Raw genomic sequence first — 21,076 nt, 5'->3', positions numbered from 1 at the left:
AAAAAAAGTAAATCAATGCAGTATATTAATCTTGCATATCAGGATTTAAAATGGTTTTATAGTGTTGAATTAATGAAAAAGGAATATCAAATTATGAACATTCTAAGTTGTGTCATATAATTATAGTTAATAGAAATCATATTAATGAAGCCAAATGGAATGCATAGGACCCTTGTAATAGAAGGATTAAGTCTTTCCCTCCCTTTATTCATTGCTGTACTTAGAATACATTTATTTATGTTCTTCATGACTCGGCTATTAGAGTACATCAGTAATCTCTGTTACTTTGTAAGCCTGAAAAACAGTCTCTGAATAAAGAATGAATACCAGCCATGAATGAACATTCAGACACTTTTTTTAAGACTAGTTATCAATACCTTTTTCTCATTATTGTAAGACCAGCTGCTCTGACTTTATTTCCTTTAGGGGGAAAAACTGTTTTCAGCACAACTGAGCATATATTGAAGTCATCCTTCTCTTTTTTGTAATAGATAGCATTTCATTAATGATAGTGATTTTGAATATTTTAATAGTGTAGTTTCTATATAAATGTCTTTTGTGTATTGTGTGCATGTTGTACTTTTTAAAATAAATTTCTTATTTAGGGATCCATCCTACCTTTAAGCTAGCTTTTTCAGTACCTCTGCTTTTGATAGAGGACACTGATGGATAAAATTTTCCATCCACCTTTCTGGCCTGAAAACAGTATAACAGACATAAGAGCCATCATTTTAGAATATTTCTTCTACTGTAACAGCTCTTGATATTACTTAAAAGGTCTGTTTTATTCTTGCTTATGAAATCTGTGAAATGTTATACTTCTAAATTTAAAGAAAAGCTATAGGGACTATTTATCTGTAGTATTCCAGATAAAGGAGTATATCTCCTGTTATTAATGATTTATCTTTATTCATTGATTTAACAATTTTTTTTGATCCTGAAAGGTTTTGAGATTCTGCTGGATATTGAAGTCACAACTCTGAATAGACAGAGCCCTCCTTTCTGTGCATACAGATAAATTAACAAAGAACAATGAATGTTGTGTTAGGGGAGCCCAGCATAGAGACCAAACCTAGTCTAGGGAGTCAGGAAAGGCTTCCAAAAGAAAATAATATTTAAGTGGAGACCTGAATGTTTGACAAGGTCGACCTAGACAGACAAATGTTGAACTGAGGGTGGAGAATCTTCCAGAGAATAGGTGAGAATACCTGGGAATGAGAAATTAGAGAGAAGTGTATTGAAGGAACTGAAATGTGCTTCGTACCAAGTGTGTAAGCAGTGGAGTGGCTAGAAATAGATCAGAAAGGTGTGCAGAAGCAAAAGAATCATTATTAAGGTATCTGTATTTTATTCCCTGGGCAATAAAATTGGGAAAATGACATAACAAGAACAGCATTTTGAAAGGATAACTATGCAAAACGGTAAATGAATTAGAAGTAAGGTTGGCTGTCGGGAGATGAATCTGCCTGTTATAATGTTACAGATAATACAGATAATAGTAAGGACTGGTAGTGACAAAGGAGATAGATAAGCAGATAGATTCAAGAGATATATAGAGTGTGGAATACATTGGACTTGGTGATTGAAGAGGGAAGGAATCAAGGATGACTCACAGGTCTTGGCTTATTAATATAAGGAACATTAGAGGAGGAGCAGGTTTGGGAGGTGAATGATGCAGTTCGAATAGAGCAAAGAGAAGATAATTGACATAGCTAAAGGGAGGAATTAATTTTATATTTGTAGAAAGAAACTTTTTCTATCGGAAAGAGAAAAAGCATGGTTGTGTAAACAGATGGGAAGGTCTAGTTCCAAAAAGTTGAGGAAGATTCCTTCTAATATGCATCTAGTTCTCTTTGAAGTAGATAACAGTTCTGCTTAGCATGGCTGGAAGACAAGAAGAGTGAACTTCCTGTTTCTTAAAACTTCTCTTTTAAGGAAAATAGAGGTTTGAAATAGTCATTGTGAAAAATGAGAGAGCTTTCCAGGGAAATGGCAAATAATTCACTATATCAAAGACTTTGTTAAGATTGGTGACCATGAATTTATAGTGGCTCCGGTATACTGTGTGTAATTTTTTTCCCCTAGCAATCTGAGGACATTGGCCAGAAGGAAACAAACAGTTGGATTCATCCAGAGTTGTAGTTTTGACAGTATGGTGGGCTGAAGGGACTGTTTCTAAGGAGGGAGACAGACCAATCTCCTTAATGATGTTTTTTTAAAGCAGTTTTATTGAGATATATTCACATACCATACTATCCATCTAAAGTGTACAGTCTGTGGCGTTTAGTATAATCATAGAGTTGTGCCTTCATCAGCACATTCAATTTTAGAACATTTTCATTACTCCAAAAAGAAAAACCTCATACCCCTTAGCAGTCACCTCTCAATTCCTCGATCCTTCCCCAGCCCTACATAAACACTAATCTAATTCTGTCTGTATGGCTTTATTTATATTTATATTTTATACAAATGGAATCCTACAATATGTAGTACTTTGTGCCTGGTCTCCTTAATGTCTTAAGCCCATGAGTAAACCCCCACATTGAAATTCTTCTATTTGAGTTGCCATTATGCTAATTTGATCTCCTTCTCTCCTCATTATATTTAAATACAATCACAGGCCCTCCTGGATTGTGGAATCATGCAAATGAATCTTCTTTTCCTTTTCTTTTAAGAGTTTACATTCTTCATCCCACAGGGTCAGAATGATCTTGATGTTCTATCTACCTAGATTTCCTATGCAGTCTCTTCTTTTTTTCCATTACACCTCCAGAATTTCTGCTTATAACCATTTTAACGTGCTCAGCTAGCCTTTATCCAGTTATATTTCAAATCTAGAAATCTTACTTCTTCTGAGGATTCTGCCATGTCAAAGGTAATTCTGCCATGAAGGTTTTGTAATTCAAAACAAAGAAACAGCAAAGGGGGCTGTTTGGGGCTCTTGTTATCTCATCTGCTTCATTTACTTTGCTGGTGGGAATCATTTTTCCTTTGAAGACAAAAAAAATACTTAGAGTTACTTTTATTAATTTTCATTTTTAGAACATATTTAAATTAGGCCATGTTTTTAGGTTTGATTCCTATGTGGATTAGTTAATTTTCCACAGCTCTTTGGTAATAGTTTCTTTCCCCTTAGCCAGCCATCTCAGAAATGTTTGGCCTAGGATATCCATGAAAGAATCTGGATAAGTCAATGTAAACTCTTACCCCTATTAGTAAAATAACTCAGAAATAAGAGCCTGCTAACCAAGTACTAGACTTTTCATCTTGATAGAAAAAAAAAGCAAACATTTCTTTCATTTGATTGTTTCAATTTTTTAATTGTGAAACATGCATACAAGAAAAATGCACAGTTTTCAACTCATTGATCTAATGCAGTGTGAATACCAGTGTAGCCACCATCCACATCAAGAAATGAAAATATCTCCATCACCCCAGAAAGACCCTTTCATGCCTCCTCCTACTCACCATCCCTTCTCTTAATCCCAACCCCAAGGGTAACCACTATTCTAATTTATGATAAATCATTTCCTTGCTTCTATCTAGAATTTTACCACCTAAGTGTGTGTGTTTCTGAATACTATAATTTAATTTTGTCTATTTTTTTAACTTTATATAAATAGATCTTTCAGCGTGTACGTTTTTGTGCATGGCTTCTCTTGCTAAAATTTTTGATTATGAGATTGAACCATGTTGTTACATGTAACTGCTTTGTTCATCTTTATTGCTGTATAATATTCCACAGTATAAAAATACCACAATTTATTCCTTCTATTGTTGATGGATATTTTAGTTTGCAGTTTGGGGCTTTTACAAATAATTCTGCTGTGAACATTTTTGCATGTGTTTCTTGTTGTTCATGTGCAAGCATTTCTATTAAGTATATACCAAGAAGTGGAATTATTACATCATAGATATGCGTATCCTCAACTTTAGTAGATAATACCAAAAAGTTTTTCGAAGAAGTTGTACCAGTTTATACTCCCACCAGCAATCTGAGAATTCCTGTTACTCCACATTCTTATCAACTTCTGGTATCATTCTATTTAATTTTAGCCATTCTAACAGGTATGTGGCAGTATCTCATTGTGTTTTAAATTTCCTCCCTGCTAATTACTAATGAAATTGAGCATATATTCATGTGTATAGTAACCATATCTTTGTTTTCTTTGTATCTTGCCTTAATGGTGTCCTTTGAAAAGAAGTTACTAATTTTATTGTGGTCAATTTTTTATCACTCTTATTTTATGGTTAGTGCTTTTTGTGTCCTGTTTAAGAAAACTTCCCTATGCTAAGGTTATACATGATTCTCCTATATTGTCTTCTAGAGGCTTTGTTGTTTTACCTTTCACTTTTAGATCTGTAGTCAGTCTGGAGTTGATTTTTGTGTGTAGTGTGAAGGTAGGGATAAAGTTTCATTTTCTTTTCTTATGGCTATCTAATTGAATCTCCACCATTTATTGAAAAGACTGTCCTTTCCCCACTGCTCTATGGGCCAAATCATCAAAAATACATAAACACAGAAAAAATAATTATACGTATGTATTTATATTGATATATGATGTATGATAGCAAGGAATTTCACAGTTTTTAAATTGTTATAGCCTTGTAGTAAGTTAAAATAACCCTGTTCACCTTGTTGCTTTTCATCAAGATTATCTGTACTGTTCTTGGCCTTTAACATTTCTATGTAAATTTTAGTCTCAGTGTAGTTGCTAAAAAGATTGGACATTCAGAGGCAGCAGTGGCTAGATTGGCTTTGGCAAGCCCATTGCACAGCCATCATTTCTACCCCTAGGGCCATTTGTTCATATGCCTTCATGCAAGTTTTCCTTCCCTTGGCAAAGCAGGCCTGTCTTAGCTGGACATTTAAATGTCTCTAGAGCTCTGTAATTCTGACAGTCAGATCAGTCTCACCTCAGCTTTGTCTGTTCTTCCATAACAAAAAATCAGAGCCTCTTACTGTCCTCCCAAAGAGACCTTCTTGCTCTCACGTGAATTTTAACTATTTGTAAACAGCTCTCACTGTCCTTCTGTAGCGCATCATAACAATTTAGCAATAACCAACCAATTCCACTCTTCTTGTAGTCATTGTTCTCCCCATATTGTTCAAATGCCTGAATCAGTGCACATGCAAAACAGTCTTCTCCCTAGGATGTTTTCCCAGGCCACCATTAGTGAAATCTTCAGCATTTTGGCCACCACTTTGTCTCAGGTACTATCCATGCCCCACATACCACTCAGGGTGACAACTCTTTGCTCACCAGGCAGTGAATAAGCCAGTCCAAAACTCCATCCTACCACTTGTGTACTCAGAGCACTCCTAGTACCATTTATATTAGTTTAGGTTCTCTGATAGCATATGCCAAGATGGGATTAGATATGTAGGAGATTTACTGGGGAACTTCTGTGAAGAGAAAAGGGGAGGAGAACCAGAGACGGTACATGAAGAGACTTGACAAAGAAGAGGAGAAAAAAAGGGGGGTTGGTTGGGAAGTGTCTTAGACTGCAGTCCAATTTTTAAAAAGTTTTGACCAAGCCTATTTAGAGTCCTCAAGCCAAAGTTGCGTGTTTGAGGAATGGTCCTCCCTTAGTAATCCCATTCTGTTCAGTCATTGACTAGGAACAACAGCATTATATGAGGTGGGTTTCAGCATGAATGGTGTTTGTAGATCCAGAATGTCCATCAGTCAATTATGCTTCCCCCACCTGGAGATCTAAATGACACATTTTCATGGCTACTACAGATTTTATTGGCACCTTTGTCAAAAATTTTGAATCACTGTATGAATATGGTCTATTTCTGTGCTCTCTAGTATTCCACTGATTTATTTGTTGTCTGTCAGGCCCACACAGTTTTGATTACTGGTGCCTTTTGTAAGTCTTAGGCTTCATGTACTGTAAACCCTCCCAGTTTTTTTTTCAAGATTGCTTAGGATATTCTAGGACCTTTGCATTTCCATGTGAGTTTTAAAATAAGATTTTCAATTTATATTTTTTTAAATGCTGGGATTTTGGCTGGAGTCATTGACTCTAAGACTCAATCTGGAGGAGAATTGACAATTTAACAATATTGAGTCATCAAATCAGTGAGCATGGTCTATTTATTTAAGTCTCTCGGCAGTATTTTGTAGTTTTCTGGGTAGAGATCTTGCATGTGCTCTGTTCCATTTATTCCTAAGGTATTTGATTTTTGACACTATTATAGATATCTTTTAAATTTCACTTTCCAGTCCTAGTATTTGCTGCTAGTATACACAGAGCTGATTTTTGTATATTGACTTCGTGTCCTCAAACTTGCTAAACTCATTTGTTAGTTCTAAAGGCTGTTTTGTAGATTCCTTAAAAATTTTTGTGTAAACAATCCATGTCATCTGCAACTACAGAAAATGTAGTCTTTATGTATTTTATTTCTGATCTTTATGTGTTTTATTTCTTTTTCTTGCCTTATTACACTGGCTAGGACTTCCAGTTCAATAGGAGTGGTAAGAGTAGTCATCTTTACCTTTATCCTGTCTTTAGTGGGTGTTCTAGTTTGCTAGCTGCCGGAATGCAACACACCAGAGATGGATTGGCTTTTAATAAAAGGGGATTTATTTTGTTGGTTCTTCAGAGGAAAGGCAGCTAACTTTCCACTGAGGCTCTTTCTTACATGGAAGGCGCAGGATGGTCTCTGCTGGTCTTCTCTCCAGGCCCCTGGGTTCCAGCAACTCTCCCCGGGGTAATTTCTATCTGCATCTCCAAAGGCCTGGGCTGAGCTGTAAGTGCTGAGATGAGGAGTGCTGAGATGAGGAATGCCGAGCTGCTAGGCTGTGCTACGTTGCGATCTCTCATTTAAGCACCAGCCAATTAAGTCAAACGTCACTCATTGCAGCAGACACATCTCCTAGCCGACTGCAGATGTAATTAGCAACAGATGAGGTTCACGTACCATTGGCTTATGTCCGCAGCAACAAGACTAGGTATGCTCACCTGGCCAAGTTGACAACTGAATCTAACTAACACAGTGGGGAAGCATTCAATATTTCACCATTAAAATATTAGCTGCAGGAGTTTAGTAGATGTCCTTTATTAGTTTGAGAAAGTTCCCTTCTAGTGCAAGTTTGCTGAGAGTTTTTATCTTGATTTGAAGTTGAATTTTGCCAGGTGATTTTTTTGTATCTATTAAAATGATGCTGTGAATTTTCTCCTTTATTATTTCATTTGATGAATAACATTGATTGACTTTCAAACAGGAAATTAACCTTGCATTAGTAGAATAAGCCCTTACTTGATCATGAGGTATTGACTCTTTCTAATATATTGCTGGATTTGATTTACTAGTTTTTGTTAAAGATTTTTATATCTGGTTTAGGAAGGATACTAATTTTCTGTTTCTGGAATGTTTTGATCAGGTTTTAGTATGCGGATTATGCTGGATTCATAAAAGTGTTCCCATCTCCGTTTTCTAAAAGAAATTTGTGAAACACTGGTATTAATTCTTTTTTACGTATTTGATAAAATTCACCGATGAAACTATCTGGGTCTAGAGTTTTCTTTGGGGGGTGGTGTTTTATAAAGGATTCAACTTCTTTAGTAGATAGATATAGAGTTGTTCAGATTTTCAATTATGTCCATTTCGTGTGTATTGTTGAATTTTTTGGCATAAAGTTGTTCATAATATTCCCTCATAGTTTTGTAATGTCTGTAAAATCTGTGTTAATATTATGAATTTCTTTTTATTTTGCTTGGGATCCAAAAGACTTCATGAATCTGTGGTTTGATAGCTTTCATCAGTTTCAGCACATGCTCAGTCATCCCTCTTAAAATTGTTTCTGCCCCCCATTTCTTCCTGGAACTCCAGTTACCCATTTGATAGACCTCACTGTCTCTTCTTTTTTCTTAATCTTTGTTCTGTATTTTCCATCCTTTAGTCTATCTGTGTATCATTTAGATATTTCCTTCTGACCTCTTTTGTAATTCACTTACTTTTTGACTAATCACTACTATACTCATCAGCTGAGTTCCTAGTTTCTGTTATGTATTTATCAAATCTAGAATGTCAAAATGTTTAAATATTTCCAGTTCTCTGTGAAAACTTTCAATCTTATCTGTTATCTCCTTGAACATAATAAACATTTATTTTATAATCTGTCTAATAATTCCAGTGGCCCCTGTTTCTAATGTTTACTATTTCCATTGGTGCTCCTTAGATTGTCTTTTCTCCTCATATATTCATTTGTCATTGTACAAATAATTTATTTTTTATATGTTCCAAAGAGGATTTACTTTTGCCTCTTCCAAGTCCTAGAAATATAGAATACCTTGGTCCAATTTAAGGAATGGAGTTATTTCAAAGTAAAATTAAGTCCTTGCAGGGCCTGCCTACTTCTGATTTAACCTTACTCCCAGGATGCAACATTTTAGGATCTTAGCCTAAAGGAAGGAAGTTCACCTAGCCTCTCCCATGACCAGTCCCAAACTCTAATTCCTATCCTCCTAGCACTGTGGGGTGTCAAAAGTGCTGCTTATTTTCTCAATGGCCCCTGAGAAAATCAAACTCCTCCAGGAGAAAAATCAAAATTCTCCTAGATTTTGACCTGGTAATTGTTTACTTTTTTTGTCCTCAGATTGTTTCAAGCATATATTTTTAATATTTTTTTCCAACCTTTCTAATTTTCCTCAGTATAGAATAGACCTGAATTACCTGTCCCACCGTTACCGAAAGATCTGGGCCAGCCCATTTATCAGTAAAAAGTAAATTAGGGTGCACGGGTGGTTCAGTGGTAGAATGCTCTTCTTTCATATGTGAGATCCGGGTTCAATTCCCAGACCATGCACCCCCCCAAAAAAGTAAATTAATATGCAGCCCATTTTGGGTAGTTGTAAAATTTAAAAGTAATGACATTGCCAAATGTCCCCTGGGAGGCAAAATCACTCCCAATTGAGAAATACTGTGTTAGAAATACGTACTGGAGTAGTTATGACTGAAATGATACAATATCTTGGATTTGTGTCAAAATAACCCAAGGTAGGGGGGGAGGAAAGTGGCAATAGAGATGAAATAAGTTTGACAATGTGTTGATAATTTTCGAGGCTGGATGGTGGACACGTGGGAGTTATTTACATTACTGCCTGTTTTTTTATCTTAGAAATTTTCAATAATAAAAAAAGTTCAAAAATTATAATGCCAAATTATTAAAAGTAAGGATATTTCTATTTTCTCAAAATGTCCTTGGTGTATTGGGTTAAACAAGTTGTCTCTAAGCCAGAGGGCTGTGAGTATAATTAACTGTTATTTGATAAGTCTTAGTAAAGCTAAATCTTCTTTGGTTTATTTCCCAGGTCCTGATAAAGTATATAATCAAATGACTGGATAATAAATTATCTTCCACATTTAAAAAATAGTGATAACCAAACATTTTTCCATCTTGAACATGAATTATATAAAATGTACAATTTCCAAATTTCAGCTGAGTTCCTTAAGCTCACAAACTGTTTGTTGTGAAACTGCATGCAGCTGCATTTAAAGATACATCAAAACAAAAAAAGAAAACTGTGAACAATCCAGGTTATTTTTAACTAACAAAGGAAAGTGTTCAAAAGCACAGATACAGAGGCTTACATAAGTGGGGACAGTGCATCCCTGGAGTCTTTTGAAGACTGGGAAAAACAAGTGACAGACCTGTCAGATGGCTCCCAGTTTACTGCTTGAGGACGTATGCAATGCCATTTGAAGTTGTACAATTTGCAAAAACTTCACCCTAAGTCAAAATTCCCCAGTGGCACTTTACTTTGAAGCATTCTTGCTTAAAGGAGGGCAAGTGCTTTAAGCATTTATTTATACTTCAATTTATTTTAACTTTTTGGTGACTGTAGAATCTTTGTTGATTACGAATGGTACTCTAACAGCTATCATTGATAATATCTCTGCTAGAGAGTAGAAACTGTGTCTTACTCATCTTTCTACTCCCAGTTCCTGGTATAATATTTATAAAATAAAGCATTAGCTATCCAGAACAGTTGAGAAATAAATCATTCTGGATAGATCTTCTTTCCAGGTCAAGATTTTACATACTATAAAGGAAGTGTTACTATTTTGACCATTACTACCACTCCCCCCCACCAACCATGTATTAAGTATTTTTGTGCCAGGCACTACCCTAAGCAGTTTACAATATTTATCTCATTTAATCCTTGTGACAAAATGAGGTAGAAACGGGTATAATTTCCATTTTGTGGAGGAAGGAGCTGAGGTTCAGAGAATTTGTGACTTGGCCCATGTCTCACAGCTTATAAATTGTAAAGTCTGGATTCGAACCCAGGTCTTTCTGACTCCAAAACCTATGTCCTTAACCACTGTTGTTACTGAAAGCTAATATGCATTTCTCCGCCTTTTTAAAAAGAATATTCTGGAGCCGGCCACAGTGGCTCAGCAGGCAGAGTTCTCACCTGCTATGCCAGAGATCCAGGTTCGCTTCCCAGTGCCTGACCATGTAAAAAAAAATACAAAAAAAATCTGGATATATTTCCTTTTTAATAATGATACTAACATAGCACTTATTAGTATGTATTATAATTATTTGTTTATATTATTATTTCCTTCTATTAAACTGTGAGATCATGTTTGTATCTTCACCCCTCAGAATAGGACTTCACTCATGGGAGCCCATCAATGAATGTTAAATAACTGTTGATCCTTTGCTCTCATCTGGGTTTCATTTATTTCAGCTTCTTGTTTCTCTGTCTTTTTCTCTGTGTCTAAATTTCATTCTCTTATAAAGAACTCCAGTAATACGATTAAGATACACCCTGACTAATGTAGGACACACTTTAACTGAAGTAATTTCATCAAAAGATCTTACTTATAATGGGTTTACACCCACAGGGATGGTTCAGACTTAAGAATGTTTTCCTGGGGTACATAGAGCTTCAAACCACCACAAGGTCTAAGATGCAAAGGAGGTTCAAGATGCAAATGGCTACTGTTAATGCCTACCATGGGTAAACATCTCAGAGGAAAGCAGTCCAAACTAGGGCCAGCCACCCAAATAACCATCCACCCCATAGAGGACAAAAGGAAATTCCTTCTCAGGGAGAAAAAGTAGCAGATAATACAAGCAAGGGAGACCTTTCCCATCTTCCTTCCTTGGAGATATCAGCCTCTTGGTAGGAACCTGCTCTCTTTCCCTACCTCTTCTACATTCTTAATCAAAGATAAGACCTTGAATGAGCTATTCTTCCCTGCCCAACCATCTGTTCCTATCCATTGTTTTCCTACCAGTAGCTGAAAATATGTTTTGGTTATGACTGATAGCCTGCAGTATGCTATTCACTAACCATCTAACTGTTGCTCAAAATCCATGTTGAGCATCCAAGACTTACAGGCTCTATTCATAAATAAAACTTGAGAGAGCCTCCAGGAGCTTGTCCGCCATAGGTCTCACAGTCCTACATGTCTTGCCAGATATACCAAAATCAGAACCCTGCCTACTTTTCTTATCTGGGACCTTTCTCAGGGTTGTTTAGCAGAGAGCAGCTTTGAGGGATGAGGTAATAATGTCTCTCTCCAGAACAAAAATAAGACTTTCTTACTGCCTGCTCTAAAATAGTGAGTACCACAAGCTCAGTGTTGCTCTCTGTAACAAACCCACTGCATGTGCAGGCCTATCCACATGTAGGCCCATTCGCATCTGACACTGGTTACTGCTTTTGCTGTGCGTAAGAAAATCTTTGATCTATTACCCAAGAGTCTCATGTCTTCTGTCAGCATCCAAAGAACTAGCTTGCAAATATGGTAAAAACTTTGACCCTTCACAGTCTTGACATACTCCAGTCTCTAATCATAACCATCCTTGTGTGTGTTTTGCCTACAGCTGGAACCACGAGAAATACTTGAATTTTCCCTTTTGCTCTCAGCTCTCTGTATCATTCCATGAATATTTTGGAAAGTGGGCATATATTAGAGGGGGGCATTACTCTCAGAGCCATTTGGAATATTGTATTAGGAATCTGCAGAAAAACGGAACTGTTAGGAGATACATATATATAATAGGACCTGTTAGGAGATATATATATGTATAATAGTATGTGATTGTGGAGATGGGCAAGTCCAAATTCCATGGAGCAGACCACTAGCTGGGAACTTTGATGAAAGTTTTCCATGAATTCCCCAGGAGAAGCTAGCTGGCTAAAATACAGATGGAAGTATTGCCTTCTGACTGATGAAATGATCAGTTCTCCCTTTAAGGCTTTGAACTGATTGAATAAGACTTCTCTTATTGTTGAAGGATATCTGCTTAGTTGATTGTAGATGTAATCAGCCAATAGAGACTCAGCTTACTGATTTAAATCCACAAAATATTCTCACAGTAACAATCAGGCCAGTGCTTGCTTGATCGAACATCTGTTCACCATAACCTAGCCAAGTTGACAGTTAATGCATAAATTAACCGTCACAGGTATAATCTCTGAGCTGAGTCCAGAAAGGAACACTTTCTTCCCTGGAAGCTTAGCTATATAAAATCTTTATTCTTGTAATTAATAAAAGATGACTCAGAATTGGAACTTATTATAGGGTCCAGCCCTCAGCAGAGTCCGAGCTACTCAGCTAGAAATTTAACATCTGTCTCTTTTCTTCTTACCTCCTCCTATTAGCTCCCTCCCCCAAGCCCCAAAATTGAGACTTTGGCTTTTTTTTTTCCTTAATGTTTTATTTGGAAATAATTTCAAACTCACTGAAAAGTTTCAAGAATTAGAATAGTACAAAGAACACCCATATGCCTACTACCCAGATTTACTTTTTTTTTTTAACATTTTATCTAATTTCCTTTTTTATTTACTCTGTGTAAGTAATGAATCACATGAAGGTAAGTTTTTTCAAGTGAATAACTTGAAAGTAAGTTATGTACATATGGACTGTTAGTTTTATATACACTTACGCTTGATAACACCTGTTTCTAAATTCCATTTTGTTGTGAATAATATTAACCTGAAGTTTCTATATGCTCAAAACACCTTTATTATCTTGAAAACTTAATAAAGGTACTTGCAGTTGACTCCTAGCATTTCTGATAAAATGACCATTTTCACCTCACAGGTATATTTGATATTTTATATAGTGGTTCACCTCACAGATACATTTGATATTTTATATGAATATTTTTGCTTAATTTTCTCCAGGATTTTACATATGATGGTATGTATTAGAAAATTTCAACAAAGGAATTCTGATGATCTCAAATTTGAAAATACTTTGCAAATGCTAACACTACGCAAATATTATTGTTATGATGACTTGTAGTGACATGTACAATCTTAAGTGTGGAAAAAAGAAATGTAGCTTAAATAAAAGGTACGGTGAACCATTTAAGAAGAGATTAATTTTTGAATTGTCTGAGATTCTGTGTATATGGTCTTGGCAACACTGTGATGCTGATAAAGTGGAAGATATTCTTTGAATATTTTCATGAAAAATCATAAATTCAGGTATAATGTAAGTGGTAGTCACAATCCATTGAAATATGAATTTGTTATTGGCCAGTGGTGATTTTTATCACTTTATTTAAATGTTCATGATTTTAACTGTAGGGTACAAATGTTTTGTAACACTGAAACCTAAAAAAAGATAGGGAGAAATCATAGCCTGTCTGCTTGATGCAGTTCAGAGACTTAGTGTCAGGTCCGCATTAATTCCACAGTTAGTTTTGGTAAAGAGAAGAGCTGGTTTAATTAGGACTAAAGTTTTGTAATGTGATTGTGCTTGAAACAAGAGAGTGTGTCAGGTTAACTTAAACTGACATAGAAGCTATCTTCCTAAGAAAGAGCCAGCAATTCTTGTCATTGTCCCCAATTCTTACATTAGGGAAAGCAAATAATAAATATTTCTATCAACATTTCAGCTGGCTTTCATGAGATCCAGAAATAACTTACTACAAAAAAGACTGGAAGGCATTTTCTTTTTCTGCTTCTTTGAAATACAAAAATGTATAAAATATTTAATGAACACCCATATATCCTCTACTAATTTTAATAAACACTAGCCAATAGAGTTGAAGCTACTTGTGTTCTCTCTGCCAATTGTAACTACTATAATGAATTAAGTGTTTATTATTTCCATGAATTTATATATGTTATCACACATATGTATATATATTGAAATATTTACTTCAAAGCTATTTTAGAGTTTTAAAAATCCATAGGGGGTACAGGGTAGTTCAGCGGTAAAATTCTTGCCTGCCATGCAGGAAACCCGGATTTGATTCCCAGCCTGTGTTCTTCTCCCCCAAAATTCAGCAAATGGTGCTGCAATAACAAGATACTCACATGGGAAAAGAATGAAATGTGACCCCTACCATACAGCATACAAAAAAAAAAAATCTACAGAAGATCTCACTGATGCTGGTTTACAATCACCAGTCTAGGGCCAACCTGGTATGGGGGAGGAAGGGAAAATACACATGCATGTGCATACACACACATATTCACAGAGAGGCAGAAAAAGTCTTTACTTTTGATACCTTCCATTCTCTCAAAATATTTTTCTCACCTCATTCACATGGCCTTCTCCATATTTCCCATGCCACCCATTCCCCTCTTTTTAAAAAAAAAATTTCTTTTTTAAAAAAATATTTTTATTGAAAAATCTTCACATACATACACATGGTGTACATTCAGTGGCTCAAAATATCATCACATAGTTGTGTATTCATCACCATGATCATTTTTAGAACATTTGCATCATTCTAGAAAAAGAAAAACATCATACATCCAATACCCCTTACTCCTCCCTCTCATTGACCATTAGTAGTTCAATATACCCACTTTTTTATCCTTTATCTCCCCCTATTTATTTTTTTTTATCATTTTTTACTCATCTGTCCATACCCTGGATAAAAGGAGTATCAGACACAAGGTTTTCACAATCACATGGTCACATTTCTACTGGACCACAGCTCAACAGTTGCAGGTATTTTCCTCCAGCCATTCTAATACACATAAACTAAAAAGGATATCTATATAATTCATCAGGAAAACCTCTCAACTCTGAAATCTCTCAGCCACTGAAACTTTATTTTGTCTCATTTCTCTCTTCCCCCTTTTGGTCAAGAAGGCTCTCTCAATCCCATGATGCCGGATCCCAGCAAATCCTGGGAGTTCTCTCCCACATTGCCAGGGAGATTTATACCCCTAGGAATCATGTCCCACGTAAGGGGGAAGGCAAGTGTTCACCTGCTGAGTTGGCTTAAAGAGAGAGGCCACATCTGGGCAATAAAAGAGGTTCTCTGGGGGTGACTCTTAGGCATAGTTATAAGTAGGTTCAGCTTCTCCTTTGCAAGAATGAGTTTCATATGGGCTAACTCCAAGATCAAGGGCTCAGCCTGCTGAATTGGTTGTCCCCACTGCTTGCAATATCAGGAATTCCCCAAATGGAGAAGTTGAATATTTCCTCCTTTCTCCCCAGTCCCTTCTTCGCAAATACTTCACAAATACTTTTTTATTCTCTGCCAAAATTGCTCTGGAATATATCGGGGCATCACACTAACCTGTAAAAACAACAAGATCTCACACCCTATTCAAGATTCCTTGTATTTATAGTGTTCAACTAAACTGACCAAGTTAAATTAGGTATTGTGCTACCCAAAATATAAAGTTTGCACCAAATAAACATCTCTCCCTTTGGTCTCACACAGAAGTTGAAGTTTTAAAATATGAACCATATCATCCTTTACCCTGTATTCTGATTTATCTTAGCCCTATCCAGATCAGCTTCATTCATATCTCTAGTCAAAGTCTGATCACTTTTTCAACTTTTTAAACAGTTGCTGTACACCCATTCCCTTCTTAACTACCTCAATACCACCTCTCTCTCCTTTACTAGGCAGTTCCACAGCTCCCTGCATTCACTGTCTCACCCATTTTGGGCTTCTCAAAGCAAGACCAATTCTTGTCTCACCAGAAAACTCACTGGTCCTCTTCCGTAACCCCAATCTGTTTATTTTACATTGTCAATAAGCTAAAAAGCTAATCACCAAAAAAGTTGATCACTAATAACTGTTTAGTTACCTATAGGATCTTTAATAGGAGGTAGTAAAAACTGGAAAAGCTTAGCTCAAATGATTTAATGGGTGATTTTGGCATTTCAAAAAAGAGTTTTGGGCAAGGGTTTCCTGGATGCCTCACTCATACCCAAGGGCTGAGAATATGGATTTATTTTACAACTTCAGGAGTCTTGGTTATCCTGTGCTTTTAATAGAGAGAGACACCCTGTAAGTGAGGTCTTAACACAACTTTAACGGACATAACATCATGCTTACTCTACTTATGGCCGACTGAGCCTCACTGTTGTTTGTCATGTGACTCTGAATAACCACCTTTTTTTTTTTAACTTAAATAATTACAGATGTGGCCCTTTGAGGTCCCTGGACAAATTGTACTAGATATCCCATTATCCAGTATGAGATCTAGTCCTTCGAGAAATAGGGGGAAAAAATAAAAGACCAGATAGCATAGAATAGAAGATGAAATGGAGACATACTTGGGCCACTTTAAAGTTAAAATATTTCATTCTGTTTCTTGGAAAGTGAATCAAAGGGAAAAATATATATTATGCATGTAAATTTATTTAATAAATTTTAGCATGTACTACCTTTTAGACATTTTATGTGCTTCTGTAATTCATCAATGAGATTTATTAGACCTTTAACATCAGTATTTGATGCAGTCCTATATTTCCAGCAGGAAATGATTTGTCTACTCAGAGAAAATATGCAATCTCTGGAGTTATTTCAAAAACACTCCATTTTCATACCTAAAAATAATACAATTAAAGTTAATTTTTTTATCAATAGCAACACAAATTGTCTTCCAGTTATATATGGCTTTAATTTGATGTTTGTTAGCTAAGAACTAAAAAGTGAAAGTATTAAACTCGTATTTCTTGCTGAACTCCACAAAAATAGAAATTGTTCAAAGCAAAATGGAATAGAAGTTTTACCTACTACGGTATTTTTGAAAAAGCCACCCAAGTTATATGCCAGAATATAGTATAAATGATAATATTTTAAAATATTTTCAACCAGTCAAAGGCTAACTAATGTTAGCATGTCACCTCTTTAAGTCTTACTTTGGCACACATATTCTAAAGAAAAAAAGACCTGGATGTGGAATGTATTTCCTATTTGGTGTCTTGACTGCTTGTCTCTGCTATCAGGAGTGTATCTGCTTGAAATAGAAGTGAGAAGGATTGTTGGCTCAGTTAAGTTGAAACTGGATTTCCTGCCAGTGGATAATGTGATAATGAAGGAGATAAAGAAGAGGTTTTATGTTGTCCTGATGAACAGTGGTAATTTAAAGACGACTTTGAAGAAACCCTTGGCATCTCTGCCACTTAGTGTGTGGCCTAGCTGATGTGGTCCATTGCCACATGTGGACACTTACCAAGCACTGTGGCATCACAGGGGAACTTCACAGTAGAAGGGGGAATGGTTAAGGACAAAGCTAGATGCTACTTTTCTAAGTCACATTTTATCAAACTGTAATGAATTGCAAAGTTGAACACTTGCAAAACCTGAAATAACTTCATATGAAATATTTTCAATTATTAAGGAAAAATTGAACACAAATAGCTGACAATCATAGGCACTAACTATATGCCGTGCATAGTTCTAAGTGCTTTACATGTATTATGCCATTTAATCGTCACAACTACCACATACGGTAGGTAACAGTATGGTCCCCATTTTATACATGGGGAATCCAAGGCACATCATAGTGGTTGGCAGAGTAAGGATTAGAACTGAAATAGCCCTGCTCTAGAAGCCGTGCTCTTCACAAATGCACCATACTGGTTCTTACACTGTGTGATTTTCTTCATTGTCAAATGCCTGGAGGAGGTGAAGCTGTAGTTTTCCTTTAGCTGGATATTTGGTAAACTCAACTGGATTGGAATTGGTGACTGATATGTGCATGCAGCATTCAATTCCTGTCCTGATGAAAACCCTTGATGACAGATTAGGTGTTTCAGACATGTAGTCAACATATTGGAGGTGTGGAGAGCTGCCCTTTAGAAGAGCCATGTGTCTCCAATAAAACTTTGAATGTGGTATAGTTTTCTCTCTGCTTCAAAAACACATTCAACGTTACATCATCCCAGTAAGGGAAGGTCAAGTATGAACCACAGAAAAATCCCACCAAAACAGAGACTGCCAGGAAATATGGAAGATACTTATTCAACCTCTATTATCTTTTAAAATAATTGAATGGGAGGGCTAGAAAGTGACTTTGCACCTCACAAAAGAATAGGCCAAAAGATTCATCTGTGTTCAGGCAAGAAAACCTTGCAAATTAATTAAGGGATCCCAATAAAACGGGACTAACTTTGTGAGTTTTGAGTAGACCCCATAGTATGATTTGAGGAATACCAGCTTGTCTAAAAAGTTAACCCCAGCACCCATTATTCCACTCTTGTAGTGCACTCTTTTTTGTTTAAGGCTCTTTTTCTTTGTGAGTCTCCTTTAAAATGTGGCTGCCCCAGAGGGAGGGCATACCTTTTACCTTTAACAGCCCATCCCTGATAACTGTTCATCACTTAGGCAGAAATTAGGTGACAAGCAGCCAAGTGAGAGAGTGACTCGGAATCAGGCAGAAGAGTAAAGCCAAAAAGGTAGGAAAGGGTTGTAGACAAACTCTATTACCTCACAGATTTTCCCATGCCTGGTCTACCTCTGAAATTTGATGAATACAATATTTAACCTAAAAATAATAAGTCTTTTGAAAGCCCTTTACAAAAAACGTCTTGTTTGATAGCAATCCTGCCAATCTCTTGGTAGCTTGAGCTTAAAAGTTTAGACTCAGTGTAGAGTTGTTCACTGCTTTCTCTCCATTCCCTGAACCTAGTCAGTTATCAAGTCACATTGCATTTCTCTTTGCATTGTTTCCTCTTATTTACTCTTTCTTTTGAGTTCCAACTTTTAACGTCATAGCTTAGGCCCTTGTCACTTCTTGCCTAAGTTGCTATGTGAAAAGTTGCTCAAGGTGACCATCCCTTTATGGTTTCCTCAGAGATATGTAATTCCCAAAGAAAGTTAGGAGGTCCCTAAATGGTCTACTATTCATAAGCATTATTCTACTTTAACTAAATTCAGGACCATTTACTAGCAAGACATACTTTTATGAAGAAAGGACATAAAAAAAGAGTGCTGAATGGTGTCAGGGACTCAGGAAGCTGAGAGAGGCACAATAAGATTGGAAAAGCCCTATAATCGGTAAAGAAGAGAAAGCAAAAGAGCAGGAAGCACCTAAATAGTATTGAGCAAGGAACTCAGAAATATGACTATAGGAGTTTTAAAGTTATGAATCTTCTGTCTGGAACTTTGTCATTGCTCTTAAAAAAAATAAAACCCTTAAAGGAGAGGGGCATACGTGGTTGTTATTTGGAGATAAAAAAGAAAGCAGGATGGGGAGGAGCAAGTTACTGAAAACTGGTTTTAGGAGATTACCGTTTGGGTTAATCCATGTACATAATATTTGCTTTTATGTGCATAAACCATCTCTGCAAGGATAGCCCAAGAACGGGAAACTGGTGGTTCCAGGGAGGAAAACAAAGACTGAAAGACGGGGAAGTAGGGAGACTCATTTTTCTATCTTATATTATTGCATACTTTTTGAATATTGTAATGTGAATAAAATATCTTTTCAAAATTAATAATGAAGTGGGGAGGGAACAATATAGAGAAAAATGCTTTTCCACACAATGTTCTATGAGTAGGAAGCAAGAGCTTCAAAAAAAAGAAAAGAGGTTGGGTAACCCCCTGAGGGCTTATGGGAAGAAATAATGGGGTGTCTGAGGAACCAGAAATTCAGGGCTAATTTTAACCTAAGAGTTTAAGGAGCAGAAAATCAAAACCTGTAAAAACCTCTCCAATTAGTTATGGATATAGCAATCTGACCAATGTTTCTAAAACACACTGCTCAAACAACTTCAGTGATTTTGAGCTTCCAATGGTTTCACTAGTAGGTGAGTTCCAAATTAGGAATATAGTTTTAAAAGTTCTTCTAATGATTCTAATGGTAGCCAGAGTCAAGAGTCATTTAGATTATTGCCATAATCTAAAAGCAACCTTAAATTCAATAATCTGTAGATGGTCTGTTGGAGAACACTGATTGTTTTAAGGCTTAGCATGTGAGAAAAGATGGGGGCACTTCAAGTTCAGTTCAACCTCAATCCTTTGCAGACCCATCTTCTTCTGGATTTGTGGGGAAAATTCCTGTGGAGAAAGACTGGAACATCACATTGACAACAAATAGCATCCTCAGATTCTGAATCCAAATTCCAAAGAAATTTTTTATTTAAAAAAAAGGGTGGAGGGTGCATGGGTGATTCAATGGTAGAATGCTCACCTTCCACCCGGGAAACCTGGGTTCGCCACTTGAAAAAAAAATGAATAGGGGCAGTGCAATGGTGACTCAGTGGCAAGAATTCTCACCTGCCAAGCTGGAGACCCAGGTTTGATTCCCAGAGCCTGCCCATGCAAAAAAAAAAAAAAAAAACTTACAGGTAAAAAAAAAGGTGGAGACATAGGGTCAAGTTTAAATCTATCATGAGAATGTATAAATCAGACGCAGGGAGATTCTACAACTGCCAAAAATTATTTTTAATATGTTCCTGGACAAACATATAGGTAAACCAGGCCCAGAGTCTAATGGAAAGCTTGTAAATGGGGGGTGGGGCGGGGCGTGGTAGGAATGTCCATTCTCCAGAATCAACCTGATGGAGTAGACATAATAAATAGCCAAGAAGAGAATTCATGTTGGCTGTACCACTCCTTGGCAGTGTGACTTTCAATAAGTTAGTAAAATTCTCTTGGCCCTAGTTTCTCCATCAAGGATAGGAGGGAAGGTGCTCTGTGGGCACCTTTGTGTTTTATGATCCTTCCATGCCCACCTCACACTAGTTAGTAGAATAGAATCTGGGACAGATTGCCCAGCTTTGCATCCCCACTCTGCCACTCACTTGCTGTGCATGTGACCTGGAGAAAGTTTCTGAATCTAAGCTTTAGTTTCCTTATCTTTAAAATGGGGGATGGGGGAATGGAAT

This window comes from Tamandua tetradactyla, chromosome 5 (genome assembly GCF_023851605.1).
Source record: "Tamandua tetradactyla isolate mTamTet1 chromosome 5, mTamTet1.pri, whole genome shotgun sequence".
NCBI classification, from domain to species: Eukaryota; Metazoa; Chordata; class Mammalia; order Pilosa; family Myrmecophagidae; genus Tamandua; species Tamandua tetradactyla.
Note: the sequence above shows the minus strand (reverse complement) of the source record.